At 41.9% G+C, this 24,838-nt stretch overlaps 1 protein-coding gene and 1 non-coding gene across 36 annotated transcripts in view; one reads left to right on the forward strand and one right to left on the reverse strand.

Annotated features, from left to right (window-relative positions):
• The window catches only part of USP49 (ubiquitin specific peptidase 49), a 98,264-nt gene that overhangs the window by 28,461 nt on the left and 44,965 nt on the right, over positions 1 to 24,838 (reverse strand). For 2 of the 35 annotated variants that reach the window (XM_063633116.1, XM_063633097.1), the window contains exon 5: positions 8,132 to 8,308. The exons of 31 other annotated variants lie outside the window; for them this stretch is intronic. The gene's annotated coding sequence lies outside the window, so the exon portion shown is untranslated. Of the gene's footprint in view, positions 1 to 7,726; positions 8,006 to 8,131; positions 8,309 to 24,838 lie in introns of those variants that run through there. 2 more of the 35 variants (XM_055264275.2, XM_055264274.2) reach the window with 1 other exon arrangement.
• On the forward strand, positions 11,036 to 11,175 carry LOC129473871 (small nucleolar RNA SNORA8). Its single transcript, XR_008654399.1, has one exon. It is a non-coding gene; the product is annotated as a small nucleolar RNA SNORA8 (small nucleolar RNA).

Genomic DNA, 24,838 nt, shown 5'->3' on the forward strand with positions numbered 1-24,838 from the left:
TATTTATAGGTGAAATATTAATATTATAATTGATATATGGAATTTGCTTTGAAGTACTCCAGGAAAAAAAAATAGTAGAAGGAGAGAAAAAACAAGATTGTCAAAATGTCTATAATTGTTGAGGCTGGTTGACAGGTACATGGAATTCATTATACTATTCTCTTTATTTTGGGGTATGCTTGAAATATAACATAAAAATATTTTTAGGCCAGCATGGTAGCTCACACCTGTAATCACAGCACTTTGGGAAGCCGAGGCAGGCAGATCGCTTGAGCCCAGGAGTTCAAGACCAGCGTGGACAATATGGTGAGACCCCATCTCTACAAAAACTACAAAAAATTATCTGGGTGTAGTGGCATGTGCCTGTAGTCCTAGCTACTCGGGAGACTGACGTGGGAGGATTGATTGAGCCCGGGAGGTTGAGGCCGCAGTGAGCCGTGATTGTGCCACTGCACTCCAGCCTGGGCAAGAGAGCAAGACCCTGTCTCAAAATAAATAAATAAGTAAATAAATAAATAAATAAATAAAATACTTTTAAAGACAAAAAAAGCAAACAATATATCAGTAGTAAGAGAAAACCTTGAGATACAAGCTATTCACAAATTAGATAGGTTATGAGAGATTCTTCATTTTTACCATCATTTCTAGTTTTACTTTGAAATGTACCCTTTGAAAAACACCTCCCACCTGATCCCCCACACCAAATCAAAGTGGTGCAGTTTTTCTCAGTAGTGTTAGTCACAGAGATTGCCTGCATCAGCCTTTCTGTCTGGGCCTCAAGTTGCCCCCAACTCCACCACCCTACCAAATCTCTTTCAGTAACCTCGCCAGATTTTTATCCACAATTTGTCCACAAAATTTCCTGATTATCTCTGTCTTTGGAGGGCATGAAGCCACTTCAGTCAGTCTGTTGAAATGCCCTTGCTTAGCCAAATGTTGTTCTCTCTTTCTGAAACTTCCCCTTTACTGGGAAAGAAAAGTCCAAGGCCGGGCATGGTAGCTCATGCCTGTAATCCCAGTACTTTGGGAGGCTGAGGTGGGTAGATCATTTGAGGTCAGGAGTTCAGGATCAGCCTGGCTAACATGGCGAAACCCTGTCTCTACTAAAAAATACAAAAATTAGCTGGGTGTGGTGGCGGGCGCCTGTAATCCCAGCTACTCTGGAGGCTGAGGCAGGAGAATTGCTTGAGCCTGGGAGGTGGAGGTTGCAGTAAGCCAATATCACACCACTGCACTCCTGATTTTTTAACAATTCTGCTTCTTCCTCATGGACTCCAATTATCCAGATGGAAAGAAGCTCATCCTATACATTTATAAGTCTCACTGTAGTCTCAGCAAACAACAGCACAAAAATTATATATTTAAAAATCCAGTATTTTTGTTTTTCTGACCCCAGTCACATAAAGGTTACCCCCAGTCTACGTGACATTGGTTTTACGAAGCAAAATCTGGCCACACAGATCCAGCGCAGTATTCACAAACACCAACCAACAGGTTGGTTTTCAATCATAGAAACAATGTGAAAAATAGCACTTGGTCTAGTTTAAAAAGCCTATTGAATCCATAATGTATGTATAGTAGAGTAATAGAATACTAGTGCTACCACTATAACAGTTAACTACCAAATGTATTTTCTCTGAGAAAATTATTTCAAACTTGCAACTTGAGACGCCAAGAATTGCTTTCCCAGCTGCAGCTCAAGCAGTGAAATTGGGAATCTCCCTCCTCCCACTTTCTCCACATGGCTGAAGAGGGCTTTCCACACATGGTCATTTGTATGGCAGACACATATACATTAGGAACTGTCTGCAGAGAAAAAAAGGAACAATTTCCGTGAATAGAAAATAAATCTGACTGGAATTTACAAATGGATCCTCAAGATTAGATGCCGGTGTCAGTTATTTTGGTGGTTGTTCTAAAAAATGGGAACCCGTCTTCCTGATGTCCTGCTGCTTAAACGACAGCAGTCCATTTAGTTCTGTGCCTCTCCTGCAACACACCAAAGCATATCTGTCAGGAAGGAGGCCCATCATATTTTGCATGAATGAAGACAACTTTTAGGCCAGGCACGGTGGCTCATGCCTGTAATCCCAGCACTTTGGGAGGCCGATGTGGGCGGATCACGAGGTCAAGAAATCAAGACCATCCTGGCCAACATGGTAAAACCTCATCTCTACTAAAAATACAAAAATTAGCTGGGCGTAGTGGCGCACGCCTGTCATCTCAGCTACTCAGGAGGCTGAGGCAGGAGAATCGCTTGAGCTGAGATCACACCACTGCAGTCGAGCCTGGCGACAGAGTGAGACTCCATCTCAAAAAAAAAAAAAAAAAAAAAAAGACAACTTTTAAGTACTTGGTTCAAGAGAAAAGATGACAAATATCCAAAGAAAAGGAGCCAAATACACAGGAGTATTTGTTAAATATACACAGAAGGAGAACATTAGAAGCTACAAAGAGATCATTCATCATTCATGCACTTTAATAGGGGATAGGTTAAATAAATTATAAATCAGCCATACATGGAAACCACCAGTTATTTTTTAAAAAGGAAAAAAGAGGCAGGGCTATATGTACAACAATTCAAAATATAGTATGTGAAAAAAGCAAAGAGGCAGAACAATGTGTATATCATGAATATACATACAAGCACGCAGATACACACTCATGCAAATAAGAGGATAAACAAGAAGCTGGTAACAGCACATGCTTTGTGGGATGGAGATGGAAAGGAGACTCAGTGGTCAACCTTTGTACCTTTTGGGGAAAAAAATCACATTACCTATTTTAAAAAAGGACATGGCACTGAGAAGATTCAGTGTTTCAGTAATCTTAAAAATTGAGGCATCAGCAAGATTACTGAAGATAAGCACAGAGCTAAAATGGTTTACTATGTTTTCCTTAGGAAGTAAGATTTAGAGATAGGCAATCTGATGTTTATGGTATATAGAGTACCTAAGGAATTCTAGTTAGTAGCACTAGCCATTACAAAAAGAGTCCCCTCCCCACATCTTTTCCATAAGCCAATGACTGCAAAATGCAGGCTATGAAGAGTCTGTACACTCTGCAGAGTGGCAATATAGCAGAGCCTCAGTCAGTCAAGTGTCAATCATTTGACATTTCTTATCAACCAAGGTACCAAGGTAATTTCTAGTCTTCTTCCCCAGGGGCCACCACCAAAAACTGTCCATAGAAGTGAATTTGTGGGCAGACTCTCTTTTCCCCAGCTCTCAAGAGATCTTCCTTCTCCTCATGGAACAGCTCCTAACATTATTGCAGTGTACTGGTAATCTCTCTCAATATCCAACCAACCTCTCTGAAGTGGGCAGTGGAAGTGGTGGGGGGGTCAGGAGAGAGGGAGAGAGAGAGAGTGTGTGTGAGTGTGTGTGTGTGTGTGTGGGGGGGTGGACAGTGAAGGGAATCGGCTGAATGGTGAAGCACCCCTCCTCCATACCATTCTAAATTTAAAAGGTGCACTATAAGCCTCAGTTTCTTAGTGCATAAAGTTGGAGAGCATTAATACCTACACTTCAGAGAGCTGTTCTGAGGGAGGCTCAAATGAGATAGCCATGTACTCTGAAAGCAGTTAAACCTAATCAAAATACTGGCTGACTTGGCCAGCCTTGTTACTCATCCCCAGGCCAGTTATTTTTGCCTCCACAGAGCCTAAAGTCAGGCTGGTTTTCAGCATCTTATAATAACTGAGTCTCTAGTTTTGATTTTATCCAGGAAATTTCATCTAATAAGGTGTTCATAATAAGCTATTCTTAAACAAGAAAATGGAGGACACTTTTATATTAAAAACAAGAAAAATCACTATCTTTTTAAAGCAAATTCGAGGGTTTTTCTAATATCCATTTTCTTAAACCTTTAAAAATTGTTTCATAGCAACACAGTGCAAGGATAATAAAAGTCCAATTTAGATGTTTTTTTTTTAAAAAAAAAAAAAAAAAACATAGCATCACCGGGCACAGTGGCTCATGCCTGTAATCTCAGCATTTTGGGAGGCCGAGGCGGGCAGATCACCTGAGGTCGAGAGTTCGAGACCAGCCTGACCAACATGGAGAAACCCCTCTCTATTAAAAATACAAAATTAGCTGGGCATGGTGGTACATGCCTGTAATCCCAGCTACTTGGGAGACTAAGGAAGGAGAATCGCTTGAACACAGAAGCAGAGGTTGTGGTGAGCCCAGATCACACCATTGCACTCCAGCCTGGGCAACAAGAGCGAAACTCTGTCTCCGAAACAAAAAACAAAAACAAACCCAAAGCATCACAAAATGCAGTCAAATTAAAGAAAGCAGAATCAGCCTTAGCTCACTCTGCAGTGAGGGTATGCCCATTGAATACTTACAGGTCCAAGAGAATGTGCTGCATGGCAAAAATATAAAGGGGGCCTTCTTTCAAATAAGGCATAGAAGGCATTTCAAAGACGTGAACTGTGCATGAACCCTCATCTCTTGTACAAGAATAAAGCAGACGTACTTCTGGGAACTCACCTATAGTGAGCAGGCACAAGAGGTGAGAGGACTGGGCCCTAACTTGTACAAGAATCAAACAGGCTGACCACAAAAAGAGGGCCAGTACATATCCAGGCAATGAACTTACTACAGTTAAAGTCCCACAAATCTTAGGTACCTCTGCCCTATTTTAAAATATCAACCTCCTGGTATGCCAGTAAGTCTCACCATTTGAATTAAGACATCAAAGTCCCTATTAAAGGCAAATATTTTAAGGGAAACACCCTAAGCCAATCAACTACCAATAACTAAGTGCAGGTTAATTTACTGTAGCAGGAGATGGAAAGCAGAGCTCAGGCATATGATACTGCCTAAGTCAATGTTGACAGAAAGAAACTGACGAGGAAGGGAAAAGCATGACTCATTGCCTGAGATCCCACAGAAGGAAGTTCCGAGCCTTAAGGTTGCAATGGACACCAACAAGAGAGGTCACTTCAAAGAAAAAAAAAAAAGATATGAGAACATGAAAAATAAGTCTCACTGACTTCATAATTTTTTCCAGCATCTCTCCTATGTTGCCTGTGGTAAGTGTGCTGAACACTGTACATACCCATGAAATTATTATATCAGTGAGGTATATCCTTAGCAAATATTAAATAATAAAACAAGGCATATATGTAATTTATTAAATTTTTAAGAGATATGAATAACTAGAAAAGTAATTATTCTAAACTAACCTTTAGAATAATAACCTTTAGTTTATGAACAAGGTGTTGTGTGAGCCTGATTTCTCAGTAAATTTTAAAATTATTTTTGTCTTTTTTCCCTCAAGACAGCCTACCATTGAATGTTTATTATTTTTAAGTTAGTGATTACAGACAGCCTACAGCCAAGGGTAAATAAAGAATAGCTTGTTTGAAGACAGGACAACAGTCTCATCAAACCACCTAATTTAGCTACAATCAACTTATCAAAATATGTATCATCACTATACCTACCATTCACACAGAAACTTAACAGAACTAATAAGAACTAAACTGGGCCAGGTGCAGTGGCTCACGCCTATAATCCCAGCACTTTGGGAGACCGAGGCAGGTATGATCACTTGAATCCAGGAGTTCGAGACCAGCCTGGGAAAAATGGTGAAACCCCATCTCTACAAAAAATACAAAAAGTTATCTGGGCATGGTGGCATGCACCTGTAGTCCCAGCTACTCAGGAGGCTGAGGTAGGAAGATCAATTGAGCCCAGGAGGTATAGAGAGGCTGCAGTGAGCTGACATCACGCAACTGCACTCCAGCCTGGGTGACAGAGCAAGTGAGACCCCATCTCAAAAGAAAGAAAAAAAAGAACTAAACTGCTTTGAAGGAACTATGAATAAGAAACATCCTATCTAATACTGGCAGAAGCAAAATACAAAATAATACATATTATGCATCCCAAGAGACCAAACAATAGATCTCTAAGGGACCATTTAATGCATTACTAATTCTAAGAAGCCAACATATATAAGTCTGCTGACAAAGAAAATATGCCATAGAATTGTTCCAGACATGATTTGCTCCTTAATGGGAAAGTGGGAGCAGGACTGTTAAGGTGATGATGTCATTGAGCAGGTTCAAGAAATAAAGAATTGTCACATGACAATGATATAAAATGTCTCCAAAACAGCAATTTAGGTTTTATCTTCTGAGGTTGAAGTTAGAAAAAAAATACAGTGGACACAATAATCCATCTGCTACAAATACTAAAACCCTGAGGTTTGAGTGACTGCAGAGTTCTGGGGCCCCCCAAACCCAATCAAAGTGACTTAGATACAACCTCACAGAGCCAAAGAGAGTATGACTGTGGAGGACTGCCAGCCTCCTGTGGAGGACTGTGGAGGACTGCCTGACCACAAATTGAAGGTCAGCAGTAAGAGGGGAGCATCCTCTGACCAATGGTTAGGCAGTGTTCTTCCTTCAGCTAAAGACAGCAAGTCCCCCAACTAAAAAATACAACTACTGAAGCTTGTTGATATCATATAAGGGCCTGATACCAACAGTCACTAAAACCATCCGGCAGACTCCCTCTGCACTGATTCCTTGCACAGAAAACCAAAATTGATTTTCCACATACCTCGGCTACAGGGAGAGAATGTAGTAACAACCAAACTCAAATACTAGTTGGCTTAACAGTTCTATTTCTCACTGAAAATGAATCTTCACTCCAATGATATTGATCATATAAGTCAGTTCCCAAGAAACTGGGCATCATACATTATTCTCAAAATTGAGGCTGAGAACCTTTAGAGATAAGGTCTAGACCCTAGTTATGACTTCACCAAGGTAATGCCACCTGGGAGGGCTCTGAGTAAGAAGCTAGCTAGCTGGCATTTTCAGAGGTAGGTTACTCCCCATTTATTTAAGATTTCTCCAAGTAGAATATAGTCAGGCTGGGCGCGGTGGCTCACGCCTGTAATCCCAGCACTTTGGGAGGCCGAGGCGGGCGGATCACGAGGTCAGGAGATCAAGACCATCCTGGCTAACACGGTGAAACCCCGTCTCTACTAAAAATACAAAAAATTAGCCGGGCGAGGTGGCAGGTGCCTGTAGTACCAGCTACGCGGGAGGCTGAGGCAGGAGGTAGCGTGAACCCCGGGGGGCGGGGCCTGCAGTGAGCCGAGATCGCGCCACTGCACTCCAGCCTGGGTGAAAGAGTGAGACTCCGTCTCAAAAAAAAAAAAAAAAAAAAAAAAAAATTAATATGTTGAATGATATCAGTGATGTATTTTCTGATATGAAACCATCCTTGCATATAATAATTTAAACAAACTATTTGGTCTTGATGTTTTATTTTTTTTGTTGTTTTTTTGTTTTTTTGAGACAGAGTCTCGCTCTGTCGCCCAGGCTGGAGTGCAGTGGCGCAATCTCAGCTCACTGCAAGCTCCGCCTCCCGGGTTCACGCCATTCTCCTGCCTCAGCCTCTCCGAGTAGCTGGGACTACAGGCGCCCGCCACCACGCCCGGCTAATTTTTTTGTATTTTTAGTAGAGACGGGGTTTCACCGTGGTCTCGATCTCCTGACCTCATGATCCGCCCGCCTCGGCCTCCCAAAGTGCTGGGATTACAAGCGTGAGCCACCGCGCCCGGCGATGTTTTGTTTTTTAATACAATAATACATTCAATTTGCTAGTACTATTTAGATGTTTCAAATCCATTTTTAGAAGATTAGCCTTTCATTTTCTTATATATACTGACCTTCCCTCTTTTGTACCAAGATTATACTAACCTCAAAACCTGAGATAGGCCGGGCGCGGTGGCTCACGCTTGTAATCCCAGCACTTTGGGAGGCCGAGGCGAGCGGATCACGAGGTCAGGAGATCGAGACCACGGTGAAACCCCGTCTCTACTAAAAATACAAAAAAATTAGCCGGGCGTAGTGGCGGGCGCCTGTAGTCCCAGCTACTCGGAGAGGCTGAGGCAGGAGAATGGCGTGAACCCGGGAGGCGGAGCTCGCAGTGAGCCGAGATTGCGCCACTGCACTCCAGCCTGGGCGACAGAGCGAGACTCCATCTCAAAAAAAAAAAAAAAAAAAACAAAACCTGAGAGAGCAGCTTTCCCACTTTATCTCTTCTCTGAAACAGTTTAATTCTTCTATGGTTTATCTGTTCCATGAAGGTCTGATAAAACTTACCTGTAAACCTGTCTCATCTAGGCATTTTGTAGGATTGTTTCAATGTTTAATATAGCTAAGTTCAGATGAAGATCCAAAAATCCTCCCAGTGATCACAGGTCTCCAAGTCTTGGGAAATTATGCCTTGGTAACCTAGTGTCTACTTTAACCGCTACAGAAATTCCATATAAGTTTATACTTCTGAAAATAAATAAATAGTATGTTAACGACAGAAAGACAATGATGGAGCAAACAAAACAGATTTGCAACCAATTCAAATTTAGGAAAGCAGGCCAGGCGTGGTGGTTCACACCTGTAATCTCAGTACTTTGGAAGGCCGAGCCAGTGGATCACCTGAGGTTAACCAGTGTGAGACCAGCCTGGCCAACATGGTGAAACCCCATCTGTACTAAAAATACAAAAATTAGCTGGGCATGGTGGTGCATACCTGTAATCCCAGCTACTCAGGAGGCTAAAGCAAGAGAATCACTTGAACCTGGGAGGTGGCGGTTGCAGTGAGCCAAGATTGCACCATTGCACTCCAGCCTGGGCAACAGAGCAAGACTCCATCTCAAGGAAAAAAAAAATTTTAGGAAAGCAGCATGAAGCACCAGTGCTGACTGGCCAAGAGATTGTTATACACTGGTGCTACCTGTACAGGCTGATTGATACGAACCTCCACACAAGATAACCTGCACTGTCACTATAAAAGGTAGAGCTATTGACTGGGAGTGGTGACTCACGCCTGTAATCCCAGCACTTTGGGAGGCAGAGGTGGGCAGATCACCTGAGGTCAGGAGTTCGAGACCAGCCTGGCTAACATGGTGAAACCCCGTTTCTACTAAAAATACAAAAAATTGCCAGGTGCAGTGGCTCACACCTGTAATCCCAGCACTTTGGGAGGCTGAGGCGGGCAGATCACCAAGTCAGGAGTTTAAGACCAGCCTAACCAACATGGTGAAACCCCGTCTGTACTAAAAATACAAAAATTAGCCAGGCGTGGTGGCATGCATTTATAACCCCAGCTACTCAGGAGGCTGAGGCAGGAGAATCGCTTGAACCCAGGGGGTGGAGGTTGCAGTGAGCCCAGATTGTGCCACTGCACTCCAGCCTGGGCAATAGAGTGAGACTCTGTCTCAAAACAGAAATAAAAATAAAAATAAATAAAAATACAAAAAATTAGCTGGGCGTGGTGGTGCACGCCTATAATCCCAGCTACTCGGGAGTCTGAAGCAGGAGAATTGCTTGAACCCGGGAGGCACAGGTTGCAGTGAGCCGAGACCATACCACTGCACTCCAGCTTGGGCAACAAGAGCAAAATTCCATGTCAAAAAAAAAAAAAAAAGTAGAGCTATCATTTTTGAAATAAACTAATCATTTTTCTTCACCACTAACTCTCCTGAGCTTCTAAATCCATACTTCACATTAAACATTACTCCAAACTAAAATTAAAACAACCACCACAACAACCCATAACCTCTGCTTTTAATGGGCTGTCTGTATGATAAAGTCCAAGTTCCTTAGACAGACCTTCAAAAGTATCACACACAATCTGACCCCAAACAAGCTTCTCATATTATCTCCCACCCTTTCTTTGCGTCCAAACAACCAGATGGACTGGTCTACTCACTATTTCTTCAGATGTCCCAAGAACAGTCAATTCCTTGAGATGCTATCCTTCCTCTTCTGTACTAACCCTCAAAGCCAGCTTAGGTCCTGTCCTTTTTTAAAGGCTTTTCCTGACCATTCTACTACCCAGTGAATCTCTCCCTCAAAGAACACCTCATTGTTCACAGTCCTCAATTGTTTTATCTGGTTTACTAACCATAGTCCAAACTCCTTAAGGCAAAGTCTGTACTGTTTTTTTACCATTCACCCCCTGCACAAGGCTCCTGATATAAAGAACTAAGAACTTGACCCCAAATCTTTCCTGGGCATCTTTTACTCATGTTACCTGATAGTCTTGATTTGTAATTCTAGGTGGAGCTGCTTCCCTTTGATAAATTAACTGAGCAGAGACAATTGTCTTCTGAAATTCTGTGATGATAGCTCATTTAACCTATTCTCTCCCAGTTCTAGCTCCCTTGCAGGGCACTATGTAAGACTATCATGCTTTCCTAGCTACATATGTATGTACTGGCAAATGCCTAAGTCCTAGTATAAACAAAATTGGGTATGCGCAGGCAAAAAAGTCAAATGTTTAAAAAGACTTGGCTTTCAATAAACAGCTCACACACATGGTGTGTTGCTTGCAAAGAGAAAAAACAAGCATGGTAAGGATGCCATTTTTTATTTATTTATTTATTTTTTTTTTTTGAGACGGAGTCTTTCTCTGTCCCCCTGGCTGGAGTGCAGTGGCGCGATCTCGGCTCACTGCAAGCTCCACCTCCCGGGTTCACGCCATTCTCCTGCCTCAGCCTCCCAAGTAGCTGGGACTACAGGCGCCTGCCAACACGCCCGGCTAATTTTTTTTTTGTATTTTTAGTAGAGATGGGGTTTCACCGTGTTAGCCAGGATGGTCTCGATCTCCTGACCTTGTGATCCGCCCACCTCGGCCTCCCAAAGTGCTGGGATTACAGGCTTGAGCCACCGCACCCGGCCTAAGGATGCCATTTTTAATGGCTCCCAAAAATATGACATACTTAAACGTGTTTTTTTTCCAACTAGAAACCTGGTGTTATTATGAGGACTGGGTTGTTCAAGGATACCAGCTTCCATGAAAGGGTATTTTTGGCAAGCACTTTATCACTAGAAATTAGTCAAAAAAAACCATTTTCTGAGTGCTCGCCTACAATATACCAAACACTATGCTTTAGGTGTAGAAATCAGCCAAAACAAGATTAGGCAACATTACAAAAATATCAACTAACTAAAATGATTGACTAATTGAATGTCTTAAATCTTAAAACACTAAAATAATTTAACTGCATTGCCATGGTATCTGCACTCAGTAGTTTATTCCTGCTGGGTGTTCAAAGATCAGTGCCATAGAAATTCAGTATCTAGCATCACTGATTTTCTTGGCTTTGTGCTTGTTAAAACTTGGTATTTCTATTGATACAGTATTTCTTTTTTTCTTTTTTTTTTTGAGACAGTCTCACATTGTTGCCCAGGCTGGAGTGCAGTGGCCCGTCCTCGGCTCACTGCAACCTCCACCTCCCGGGTTTACGCCATTCTCCTGCCTCAGCCTCCCGAGTAGCTGGGACTACAGGTGCCCGCCACCACGCCCGGTGAATTTTTTGTATTTTTAGTAGAGATGGGATTTCACCGTGTTAACCAGGATGGTCTCAATCTCCTGACCTCATGATCCGCCCACCTTAGCCTCCCAGAGTGCTGGGATTACAGGTGTGAGCCACCACGCCCAGCCTTGACACAGTATTTCTGTAGTTCTATAGTTTCCTCATACTGTTCAGATTCATATAGTCTTCAATAGCAGCTAGAAAAAACTCACTAAGAATAAATATAATCAAATATTTCTTTTATTCTTTTGCTTCTCAGTAAATGTTTTCTCATTAATTCTTATAGTAGAAATAATTTCAAAATTATAATAATAAAGTATTTAAGCACTGACAAGAAACACTACTCCAATAACTTCTTCCATACTCGAACAATTTTTGAAAGATTTTAGAAAGGTGATTCTAACTTGAAATTCAAATAGCGCAAATAAATCCATGTAAAATACCTATATCAAACCTTCTCACTCAGTAGTTCTTATTGGTATGGGTAAAAATATAGGTTAAAATAAGGCAAAGGTGGACAAGATTATCACAGCATGTGTGTAAGATTTCTGAAATGTAAGAAGTAGTAGCAAGATTTCTGGACCCTAGAAAGGGCCAAATGATGAGGTTTGGGGTGATAGCACATTTGGAAAACCCTAGTTATTAACCTAGTCCACACTGTTCGGCATGTGATTTCAAATCTGTCTTGGCAGTTTATCTACAAAGCTGTTGCTGAATTCTGCCCTTTTGGCAAAACACTGCCAATGTTGGTAAAGTGAGCACAAAACTAGAAAACATGTTGAGTATATTAAGTGGGTCCACTTTGTTTAAAACTTAAAACAAAGCTTTAACCTGTACACATATTTGAATAGCTAAGAACATTGAAACATGCACGCTGTCACTAGGAAGAAATCAAAGTAGGCAACTAAAGGAAATTTGTCCTATTTAAAGTTCTCATGAGTTCCTCTGTAGTATGGGGCATTCTTGGGTCTCTGATGTCCTGGAGATGTCTGACCTATGATTCTCTAGTTAATAACTACCAATTCCATTCCTATGATACCCATACTTTACCTCACTCTATCATAACATCGAGCACTGAGCACTATCTAAAAAGTCTCCCATGCTGTTGAGAAAATGGAAACAATGATTTTTTTTTTTTTTTTTTGAGACGGAGTCTTGCTCTGTCACCCAGGCTGGAGTGCAGTGGCGCGATCTCGGCTCACTGTAAGCTCCGCCTCCCGGGTTCACGCCATTCTCCTGCCTCAGCCTCTCCGAGTAGCTGGGACTACAGGCGCCCGCCACCACGCCCGGCTAATTTTTTTTTTGTATTTTTAGTAGAGACGGGGTTTCACCGTGGTCTCGATCTCTTGACCTCGTGATCCGCCCGCCTCGGCCTCCCAAAGTGCTGGGATTACAAGCGTGAGCCACCGCGCCCAGCCGATTATACAATAATAACAGCAATAACAATTAGTAAAGAACATCAAGTATCAGGTATTTTTCACATCTTCTCTAGCCCTAAAATGCCCAGATACTATTATCCCAATTTTATATATGAGGATCTTGAATATCAGAGAGGGTAAATAATATGGTTTGGATCTGTGTCCCCACCAAATCTCATGTTGAATTGTAATCCCCAGTGTTGGAGGTGGGGCCTGGTGGGAGGGGACTGGATCATGGGGGCAGTTTCTCATGAATGATTTGGCACCATCCTCTTGAAGCTGTTCCTGTGATAGTGTGTTCTCACAAGATCCGGTTGTTTAAAAGTGTGTAGCACCTCAACACTCTCTATTTTGCTCCTGCTCCAGCCATGTAAGATGTGCCTGCTTCCCCTTCACCTTCCGCCATGATTGTAGTTTCCTGAGGCCTCCCCAGAAGCAGACGCCATTATGCTTCCTGCAGAATCATGAGCTGATTAAACCTCTTTTCTTTGTAAATTACCCAGTCTCAGGTATTTCTTTATAGCAATGTGAGAATGGACTAATACAGTAAGTATTCTCAAGAACATTTACATAGAACATAGCTGAGTCAAGGTTCCAGGTCAGTACTGCCTATCTTCAGTTTTTATAACATATGATTGAATTCAAGAAATAGGAAAGAAAAAAATAATATAAGAGTAGAAGTGGGCCGGGCGCGGTGGCTCACGCTTGTAATCCCAGCACTTTGGGAGGCCGAGGCGGGCGGATCACAAGGTCAGGAGATCGAGACCACGGTGAAACCCCGTCTCTACTAAAAATACAAAAAAATTAGCCGGGCGTGGTGGCGGGCGCCTGTAGTCCCAGCTACTCCGAGAGGCTGAGGCAAGAGAATGGCGTGAACCTGGGAGGCGGAGCTTGCAGTGAGCCGAGATCGCGCCACTGCACTCCAGCCTGGGTGACAGAGTGAGACTCTGTCTCAAAAAAAAAAAAAAGAGTAGAAGTGGAGAGATGGTAATAAGGAAGGAAAACTGATGATTCTTAAGGAGATGAATTATTCTAAGCCCAAACCACCACTAGTCTTCAATCTGGGTCTCTACCCACCATCAAAGGGGTAATCACTAGGTTAGAGAACACAGCTTGCTTGCCACTGGGTGCTGTGTCTTATATTTGCTTGGTATATCCCAGAGGGGGAAAGACTTAATGACTTTTGGATGGGTGGATGAGATGGAAGGATGACAAACGCACATTTCGCATGCAAAGGAGGCTTTAGCCAACTTAAACGAATGCTCATGCCATTAACATTTCCATTACAAGATTCTGAAATGCAGTCATGAAAGCCAATTTAATTGCAATTTAGATTTGCTAGGTTAGTCAAGTATGGAAAATGGAAGGAATTGGGAAGTAAACACAACTGTTATTTTAAGAACTGGAAAATCTGGCCGGGTGCGGTGGCTCACGCCTGTAATCCCAGCACTTTGGGAGGCTGAGGTAGGTGGATCACGAGGTCAAGAGATCAAGACCATCCTGGCCAACATGGTGAAACCCTGTCTCTACTAAAAAAATACAAAAAATTAGCCAAGCATGTTGGCAGGCGCCTGTAGTCCCAGCCACTCGGGAGGCTGAAGGCAGGAGAATCACTTGAACCCGGGAGACGGAGGGTTCAGTGAGCCGAGATTGCGCCACTGCACTCCAGCCTGGTGACAGAGCAAGACTCTAAAAAAAAAAGAAAACCACACACATCAGAAAGTCCAAGCTAACAAAAGGTAGGTAAAGTAAAATTTATGAAACGATATAACTTGGCTGGGCACAGTAGCTCATGCCTGTAATCCTAGCACTTTGGGAGGTCAAGGTGGGAGGACTGCTTGAGTCCAGAAGTTCAAGATCAGCCTGAGGAAGATGGTGAGACCATCTCTACAAAAATCAAAAATAAAAAAAATTAGCTGGGCATGGTAATGTGTGCCTGTAGTCCTAGCTACTCAGGAGGCTGAGGTGAGAGGAGCACTTGAGCCCAGGAGTTCCAGGCTGTTGTGAGCTATGATCATACCACTGCACTCCAGCCTGGGTGACAGAGTGACACTCTGTATGCAAAATAAATAAATACAATACAAATTGAGTAAGAAAACAGTTAACAGATGTAGGTAGAGTAAGCTGGAAGGGAGTTGAAAAAGAAGGGGTTTTTTTGGCTCATAGAGAACACTAGGTCTTTCTTCACAAAGCAGTACCCAAAGGCTCTGAAATAGGACACCCTGACCACATGAAGAGAACTAAAAATAAAAACCACATGATCATCTCAATAGACGCAGAAAAGACTTTTGATAAAATTCAACATCGCTTCATGTTGAAAATCCTCAACAAACTAGGCACTGAAAGAACGTATCTCAAAATAATAACAGCCATCTATGACAAACCCACAGCCAACATCATACGGTATGGGTAAAAGTTAGAAGCATTCTACCTGAGAACTGGAACAAGATAAGAATGCTCACTCTCACGGCTCCTACTCAGCATAGTACTGGAATTCCTAACCAGAACAATCAGGCAAGAAAAAGAAGTAAAAGGCATCCAAATAGGAAGAGAAGAAGTCAAACTATATTTGAAGATGATATAATGTTATAACTAGGTCTTGGACAAGGTAGCATAAGAAAAAGTAAATCGATAAATAAAAATACAAAATACAAAATAATTTTATACCTAGAAAACCCCATAGTATCTGGCCAAAAGATCCTAGATCTTATAAACAACTTCAGTAAAGTTTCAGGGTGCAAAATCAATGTACAAATATCAGTAGCATTTCTATACACCAACAGTATCCAAACTGAGTGCCAAATGAAGAGTATGATCTCATTCACAACAGACACACACATGCACACACACACACACACACAAACAAAATACCTAGGAATACAGCTAATCAGGGAGGTGAAAGATCTCTACAGCGAGAATTACAACACTGCTCAAAGAAATCAGAGATGACACAGATAGAAAAATATTCTATGCTCATGGATAAGAAGAATCAATATTGTTTAAATGGTCATACTGCCCAAAGCAATCTACAGATTCAGTGCTATCCCTATCAAACTACCAATGACATTCTTCTCAGAATTAGAAAAAAACTATTCTAAAATTCATATGGAACCAAAAAAGAGCCTGAGTAGCCAACGCAATCATAAGCAAAAGAACAAAGCTGGAGGCATCACTGTTACCCAACTTCAAACTATACTTTAAGGCTACAGTCACCAAAACAGCATGGTACTGATATAAAAACAGACACACGGTCCAATGGAATAGAATAGAGAGCTCACAAATAAAAACGTACACCTACAACCATCTGATACTCAACAAAGTCGACAAAAGCAATGGGGAAAGGACTCCCTATTCAATAAATGGCGCTAGAATAACGGCAAGCCATATGCAGAAGATTGAAGCTGTACTCCTTCCTTACGCCATCTACAAAAATCAACTCAACATGGGTTAAAGACTTAAAAGTAAAACCTAAAACTATAAAAGCTCTAGAAAACCTAGGAAATACCATTCTGGACACAGGCCCTGGCAAAGATTTCATGACGAAGACACCAAAAGCAATTGCAACAAAAGCAAAAATTGACAAACAGCACCTAATTAAAGAGCATAGCAAAGAACAACAACAACAACAAAACCTATCAGCAGAGTAAATAGACAACCCACAGAATGGGAGAAAATATTTGCAAGCTATGCATCTGTCAAACGTCTAATATCCAGAAGCTATAAGGAACTTAAAATTAACAAGCAAAAAACAAACAGCTCCATTAGAAAGTAGGCAAAGGACATAAACATACATTTTTCAAAAGAAGACATATGGTGGCCAACAAGCATATGAAAAAAATGCTCAGCATCACTAATCATTAGAGCAATGCAAACAACCACAATGAGCTACCATCTCACAGCAGTCAGAATGCTATTATTTAAAAGTCAAAAACATCACAGATGATGGCAAAGATGTGGAGAAAAGGGACCACTTATACAATACTGGTGGGAATGTAAATTAGTTCAGCCACTGTGGAAAGCAGTTTGGTGATTTCTCAAAGAACTTAAAACAGAACTACTATTTAACCCAGCAATCCTATTATTGGTTATATACCCAAAGGAATATAAATCACTCTACCATAAAGACACATGCATGCATATGTTCACTGCAGCAGTAATCACAATAGTAAAGACACAGAACCAACCTAAATGCCCATCAATGGCAGACTGGGTAATTCCACTGCCTGCAACATCCTGGCTAACCAGAGGTCCTGCATCTATCCACATGACAGTGTCGCTGCTAGCATAACCAGCATTTGAGAGAGCCAGCCCACCAAACATATCTGCAACCAAGGACTCTCACAGAGTATACTTCACTCCCTTGTCACCTCCACCAGAGCAGTTGCTATTATCCATGGCTGGGAGACCTGAAGAGGAATCTATCACAGGACTCTTTGCAGATATTCCCCAGCACCAGCCCAGGGCCTGGTAGCTCCACTGGGTAGCTAGACCCAAAAGAGCAGTAATTATCACTGCAGTCCAGCTCTCAGGAAGCCCAATCCCTAGGGGAAAGGGGAGAGCACTGCATCAAGGGATCACTCTGTGGTATAAATAAATCTGAATATCAGGCTTTGAGTTCCAGATTTTGCCACTGAAATAGTCTACCCAAATGAGAAGGAATCAGCAAAGTAATTTTGCTAATATGACAAAACTAGGTTCTATAACACCCTCAAAAGACCACACTAGCTCCCCAACAATGGATCCAAACCACTGCAGAATATACATTCTTTTATCAGCACATGGAACATTCTCCAAGATAGACATGATAGGTCACAAAACAAGTCTCAATAAATTTAGGAAAATCAAAATTATATCAAGTATCCTCTCAGACCACAGTGGAATAAAACTGGAAATTAACTCCAAAAGGAACCCTCGAAACTATGGACATTAAATAATCTGCTCTTGAATAATCTTTGGGTCAACAATGAAATCAAGATGGAAATTTAAGAAATTCTTGGAACTAAACGATAATAGTGACACAATTTATTAAACCTCTGGGACGTAGCAAAAGCGGTGCTAAGAGAAAAGTTCATAGCATTTAATGTCTACATCAAAAAGTCTCAAAGAGTCCTGGTGTGGTGGTTCATGCCTATAATCCTAGCACTTTGGAAGGCTGAGACAGGTGGATTGCTTGAGCTTAGGACTGTGAGACCAGCCTGGGCAACATGGCAAACCCTGTCTCTACAAAAAATACAAAAACAAAAATTAGCTGGGTGTGGTGGCATATGCCTGTAGTCCCAGCCACTTGGGAGGCTGAGGTGGGAAGACAGCTTGAGCCCAGGAGGCGGAGGTTGCAATGAGCCAAGATTGTGCCACTGCACTCCAGTCTGGGCAATAGAACCAGGCCTTGTCTCAAAAAAAAAAAAAAAAAAAAGTCTGCAAGAGCATAAATAGACAATCTAAGGTCATGCCTCAAGGAACTAGAGAAATAACAAACCAAACTCAAACACAGCAGAAGAAAAGAGTAACGAAGATCAGAACAGACCTAAAATAAATTGAAACAAACAAAAAAATACAAAAGATAAATGAAACAAAAATGCCTATCAACCAACGAGTGGATAAAGAAAATGTGGAATATATATACCATGGAATACTACTCAGTCATAAAAAGGAATGAAATAATGGCATTTGCAGCAACCTGGATGGAGGCGGAGACCATTACTCTAAGTGAAGTAACTCAGGAATGGAAAACCAAATATTGTATGTTCTCATAAGTGGGAGCTAAGCTATGAGGATGCAAAGACATAGGAATGATATAATGGATTTTGGGGGCTTGGGGCTTAGGGTGGGAGGGGGTAAGGGATAAAAGAATACACAGTAGGTACAGTGAATACTGATTAGGTGATGGGTGCACCAAAATCTCAGAAATGGCCACTAAAGAACTTATCCATATAACCAAAAATCATCTGTTCCCAAAAACTATTGAAATAAAATAAAAAAGAACTCTGCAATACCTTCTGTAGTTTGTCTCAGCAAATACCATAATGTAAATATCAGTACAATGAATTGATTATTAACATTAAAAAAAAAATAGGCCGGGTGCAGTGGCTCATGTCTGTAATCCCAGCACTTTGGGAGGCCGAGGCTGGAGGATCATGAGGTCAGGAGAACAAGACCACCTTGGCTAACACGGTGAAACTCTGTCTCTACTAAAAATACAAAAAATTAGCTGGGCATGGTGGTGGGTGCCTGTAATCCCAGCTACTCGGGAGGCTGAGGCAGGAGAATGGCGTCAACCCGGGAGGCGGAGCTTGCAGTGAGCCGAGATTGAGACACTGCACTCCAGCCTGGGTGACAGAGCAAAACTCCGTCTCAAAAAAAGAAAAAAAAAAAATTAAAAAAATAAGAAGTGCTATAATAGAGATTTTGGAAGAACAAAATAATGGTATCCTATTGAGACCTTGGGTCAGTAAAGTTTTCTTAGAGAAGTTGGTACATAAAAGGAGTTTTGAAGAACCAACAGTAGTGGCTGACTCCACGGAAACGGAAGAGAGGAGGAAGTGAGCAGCTGGATGAATCTCAAGGTTCTTTCTTTTATAATTTACAGGGTTAGGCTTGACTTAATCTGGTCTTTTTCTAAACTTGCTTTTTTAAAGACATGTATAAACTATTGCTATTTTTGTTCTTTTCATTTTATAACACTGTGGATGGATTTATAATATAATTTGTCAAAGTCTTACTTAGCCCAACCTCCTATTTTTCTTCAGTTAATTGAAATAGTGGGTTCTGAATTTGTAATGTCTAATTTTTAAAAAACATTTTTAATTAAATAAAATTCTGCTACTATGAAGTCTCGAAAAAAAATTAAATATTGGCCTGGCAGAGTGGTGCATACCTGTAGTCCTAGCTATGCAGGATGACTGCTTGAGCCAAGGAGGTTGAGGTTGGAGTGAGCTATGATTCTGCCACTGCGCTCCAGCCTGGGTGACAGAGCAAGACCTTGTAGAAGGTCTTGTTTCAAAAAAAAAAACAAAAAACTTTTTACTATCTGGCCCCTGTCATCCTCTCCAACTATTTCTGAGTATTTCCCATAGGCCCCATAGGCTCCTTGCAATGTAGACAAACTAAATTACTCATTGTCTGTCTCCTAAACTAACCACACTCTTGCCTTCTCACCTTTGTTCATACTATCCCCCCGACCCAGAAGGGTCTCTTGTACTTCCCTTCCGCTTATCCATTTGTTCAGTAAATAATTTGGATATCTATTAGGCATTCTGTGGGCCCTAGAAATATTATAGTTAAAAAAAAAAAAGACACAGTCTCTGCCTTCAAGGAGCTTACCATCCAGAGAAGCTTATTCTTTCTTCGATTCTAGGTTGAAGGCCCCACCTACTTATGAAGTCCTACTCTGAGCTCTTATTGCATTATAGGTTGCTCACATACCAGTGCTAATCATAATCCCTAAAAACACAATCTCAAATGCCATAATCCTGAAAGATCAAAATCTCTAAAGTCTAAAAATCCCTAATATCTAAAATCCTGAAAATCACAATCCTGGAAGATTAAAATTCAGCATGTTGAAATCCTGAAAGCTGAATTCTGGGGAAGTTCATTTTTTATTGTAAGCACAGTAGCTGTAGCATGTTACTTGTATCATATTAGGTGGAACTATTCCCATCCTATTTTTATTTGCCTTTGGCAGAAAATTCAGATGAGTAGATTAGTCACATGATACAACAACAACGAACAGTTCCGTTTGAAAATGCATTATTTGGCCGGGCGCAGTGGCTCACTCCTGTAATCCCAGCACTTCAGGAGGCCAAGGGGGGTGGATTACCTGAGGTCAGGAGTTCAAGACCAGCCTGGCCAATATGGCAAAACCCTGTCTCTACCACAAATACAAAAATTAGCCAGGTGTGGTGGCGCCCACCTGTAATCCCAGCTACTCAGGAGGCTGAGGCAGGAAAATCACTTGAACCTGGGAGGCAGAGGTTGCCATGAGCTGAGATTGTGCCACTGCACTCCAGCCTGGGTGACAGAGCAAGACCGTGTCTCTAATAAGAAAATAAAAATGCATCACTTGTCTGCACTGGCATTCCTTCCAGCTGATGAAATTCCAGGAGCTTTTAATGAATTAAAGCCACATTTGCCTAAAAAAACTAGCAAAATTACTGACTGGTTCAAAAATAATTATGTGCATGGTAGGATAAGAAGACACATACTTAGCTGGGTGTGGTGGCTCACACCTATAGTCCCAGCTACTTGGGAGGCTGAGGCAGGAGAATCACTTGAACCCAGGAGGTGGAGGTTGCAGTAAGCCAAGATCACGCCACGGCACTCCAGCCTGGGTGACAGAGTAAGACTCTGTCTCAAAAAACAAAACAAAACAAAACAAAACAAAACAAAAAAACACATACACAATGGTGTTGCTGTTCAATCACCAGTATTATTTGTGCCAAATCTGTGGTCTGTATATGATTTCACGTGGAATGGATTTCTGTGTACCCAAAACAACATAGAAGTATAGCACAAAAGATGGGCAAATTTAATAGGAAATGCTCATGTCTGTGTATATCGTGTTGGTATATGTCAAATGTGAATGTATTCTACAAGGAGAGCCATGCCCTAAAAGAAAAAAAACCTATTTTTCATTTTAATCGCAGCTATTAATTGTGAGGTAAGACTTCAAAATATAGTTAAATTACTGCAAAAGTCAGCCAGGTCTTATGGACAACCTCTGTGCAACTAACTGCCCAGAATTTACTCCTGTAATATATTTTTCATAAGTTAAATTTGATTTTTAGTTTTTGTGTTTTTTCTTGTTTTTTATTCCACTATTTAGTCAGCTTATTCACATATATAAATACTATATATATGAAAACTATATATTATATATAAATACTATATATATATGAATATGTTATATATATATGATGGAGTCTTGCTGTGTTGCCCAGGCCACAGTGCAGTGGCTATTCACAGACACAAGCATAGTGTATTACAGCCTCAAACTCCTGGGTTCAACTGATCCTTCTGCCTCTGTCTCAACCAGCTAGAACTACAGGTATGTGCCACTGCACCCAGCCATCTTGGCTCACTGCAACCTCCGCCTCTTGGGTTCAAGTGATTCTCCTGCCTCAGCCTCCCGAGCAGCTGGGGCTACAGGCGTAGGCCACCACGCCTGGCTAAGTATGTGTCTTCTTATCCTACCATGTGCATAATTACTTTTGAACCAGTCAGTAACTTTGCTAGCACTATTTTTTACAATTCACTGTGTTATATATTTCATCTTTGCATCATTTCCAGTACTAAAAGTATAAATTAAATTATATACTTTTACGGAGTTATAATTTGTTTTATGTATTTTGTAAATATGACTCCAAAAAAGTGCATCATCACGTTGGCTTTGTGTATAAGCATTGCGCATGTCGAAAAAAAAAGGTCGAAACTTCCTCAATAGGCCGGGCGCGGTGGCTCAAGCCTGTAATCCCAGCACTTTGGGAGGCCGAGGCGGGCGGATCACGAGGTCAGGAGATCCAGACCATCCTGGCTAACACGGTGAAACCCCGTCTCTACTAAAAATACAAAACATTAGCTGGGTGTGTTGGCGGGCGCCTGTAGTCCCAGCTACTCGGGAGGCTGAGGCAGGAGAATGGCGTGAACCCGGGAGGCGGGGCTTGCATTGAGCCCAGATCGCGCCACTGCACTCCAGCCTGGGGGACAGAGAAAGACTCCGTCTCAAAAAAAAAAAAAAAGAAACTTCCTCAATAAATGAAGAGATGTCTTTTTTGTGTATCTGCATTTGTGGAACATAGAATTTTTCAGCTGGGTGCAATGTCACGTGCCTGTAGTCTCAACCACTTGGGAGGCTGAGCTGGGAGGATCGTTTGAGCCCAGGAGTTCAGGTCCAACCTGGGTAAGAAAGCAAAACAGTATCTTTAAAAGAAATAGGCTGAGTGCTGTGGCTCACACCTGTAATCCTAGAAGTATGGGAGGCCAAGGTGGGCGGAGTGCCTGAGCTCAGGAGTTCCAGACAAGCCTGGGCAACATGGCAAAACCCTGTCTCTAATAAAAATACAAAAAATCGGCCAGGTGTGGTGTCTCATAACTGTAATCTCAGCACTTTGGGAAGCCACGGCGGGCGGATCACCTGAGGTCAGGAGTTCAAGACCAGCCTGGCCAACATAGTGAAACCCGGTCTCTATTAAAAATACAAAAATTAGCCATGCCTGGTGGCGGGTGCATGTAATCCCAGTTACTCGGGAGGCTGAGGCAGAAGAATTGCTTGAACCCGGGAGGCGGAGGTGGCAGTGAGCCAAGATTGCGCCATTGCCCTCAAGCCTGGGCAACAAGAGTGAAAATCCATCTCAAAAAATAAATAAATAAATACAAAAAATCAGCCAGGCATGGTGGTGTGCACCTGTAGCGCGCCCAGCCTTTCTGTTATGTTTTTACATGATTCTCAAATAAATTCCTTTAAAAAAATGTAAATAGGCCAGGCGTGGTGGCTCACACATGTACTCCCAGCACTTTGGGAGGCCGAGGCGGGCAGATCACCTCAGGTCGCAGTTTGAGACCAGCCTGACAAACCCTGTCTCTACTAAAAATATAAAATTAGCTGGGTATGGTGGCACACGCCTGTAATCCCAGCTACTTGGGAGGCTGAGGCAGGAGAATCGCTTGAACCCGGGAGGCGGAGGTTGTGGTGAGCCGAGATGGCGCCATTGCACTCCAGTCTGGGCAACAAGAGCAAAACTCCATCTCAAAAAAAAAGGTAAATAAGCTGGGCATGGTGGTATGTGCCTGTAGTCCTAGCTACTTGGGAAGCAGAGTCAGGAGGCTCATTTGAGCCCAGGAGTTTGGGGCTGTAGTGCATTATGATCACACCTGAGAATAGCCACTGCATTCCAGCCTAGGCAACACAGTGAGACCCTGTCTCTAAAAATAAAATAAACAAAAAGTAAGTAAATGTCCTTTAAATAATTTTTTAAATATTTTTTTTTCCAGAACTACATTTTCAGGATTTTTATCTTTCAAGATTGTGATTTTGGGGATTTTAGACTTTAGGGGATTTTGATCTTTTGAGATTTTAACATGCAGGATTGTTTCTTTGGGGATTATGGCATAAACCCCTCACTTATTATAGTCTACCAAATATTGATAGTTTTAATTTATAAATCTTGTCTTCACAGCCGAAAGGTAAGTTATTTCAGGGCAGCTACCATTTCCTCATATCTCCAATGCTTAATAAAATGCTTTAAAAATAAAAATCATGGCCAGGCACGGTGGCTCCCACCTGTAATCCCAGCACTTTGGGAGGCCAAGGCAGGTGTATCACTTGAGGTCAGGAGGTCGAGAGCAGCCTGACCAACATGGTGAAACCCCTTCTTTACTAAAAATACAAAAATCAGCCAGGCATGGTGGCACACGCCTGTTAATCCCAGCTACTTGGGAGGCTGAGGCAGGAGAATCGCTTGAATCTGGGAGGTGGAGGTTGCAGTGAGCCAAGATCGTGCCACTGCACTCCAGCCTGAGTGACAGAGTGAGACTCTGTCTGAAAAAAATCATAAAAATAAAAATAAAATGAAAATCATTAGAGGAGTGATATCAACAAGATGGTAGACTAGGAAGCAACAGATCCTTCCCCAACAGAGACACAGAGAAGTCAGGTACTGTGCATTTTTCACTGTATTTCCAGAGCCAACAATATGGCCAAATAGATATTCAGATTATTTACTGAACAAAAGAATGAGTGAGAGGCAGTGTGGAGGCCCTGCCTAAAGAGGAACAATATGAGCAAAGTCAAGACAGCAAGAGTGTGTTTAGTGTGTTAACAACAATATACGGACCAGAATACCTTTGTGAGAGCTCTGAAGAAGAGCTGAGAAGCTACAGCACGAGGCTACTGTAAAACCAAAAGGAGATTACAGCAAAAGGGGTAGGAAATTTCAGTGTTTGGCATGTCCTTTCATGTCCTTCTTCCTATGTAGCATAGCACAGAGCAAGTTGGAGGAAACCCCCCCATACTGGGTCTACTCCTTCTGGACAGAAACAAGAGTTGACTGTGTGTCCAACATTCTGGCTTGTCTGGG

Source organism: Symphalangus syndactylus, chromosome 23 (assembly GCF_028878055.3).
Source record: "Symphalangus syndactylus isolate Jambi chromosome 23, NHGRI_mSymSyn1-v2.1_pri, whole genome shotgun sequence".
In the NCBI taxonomy this organism is placed as follows: Eukaryota; Metazoa; Chordata; class Mammalia; order Primates; family Hylobatidae; genus Symphalangus; species Symphalangus syndactylus.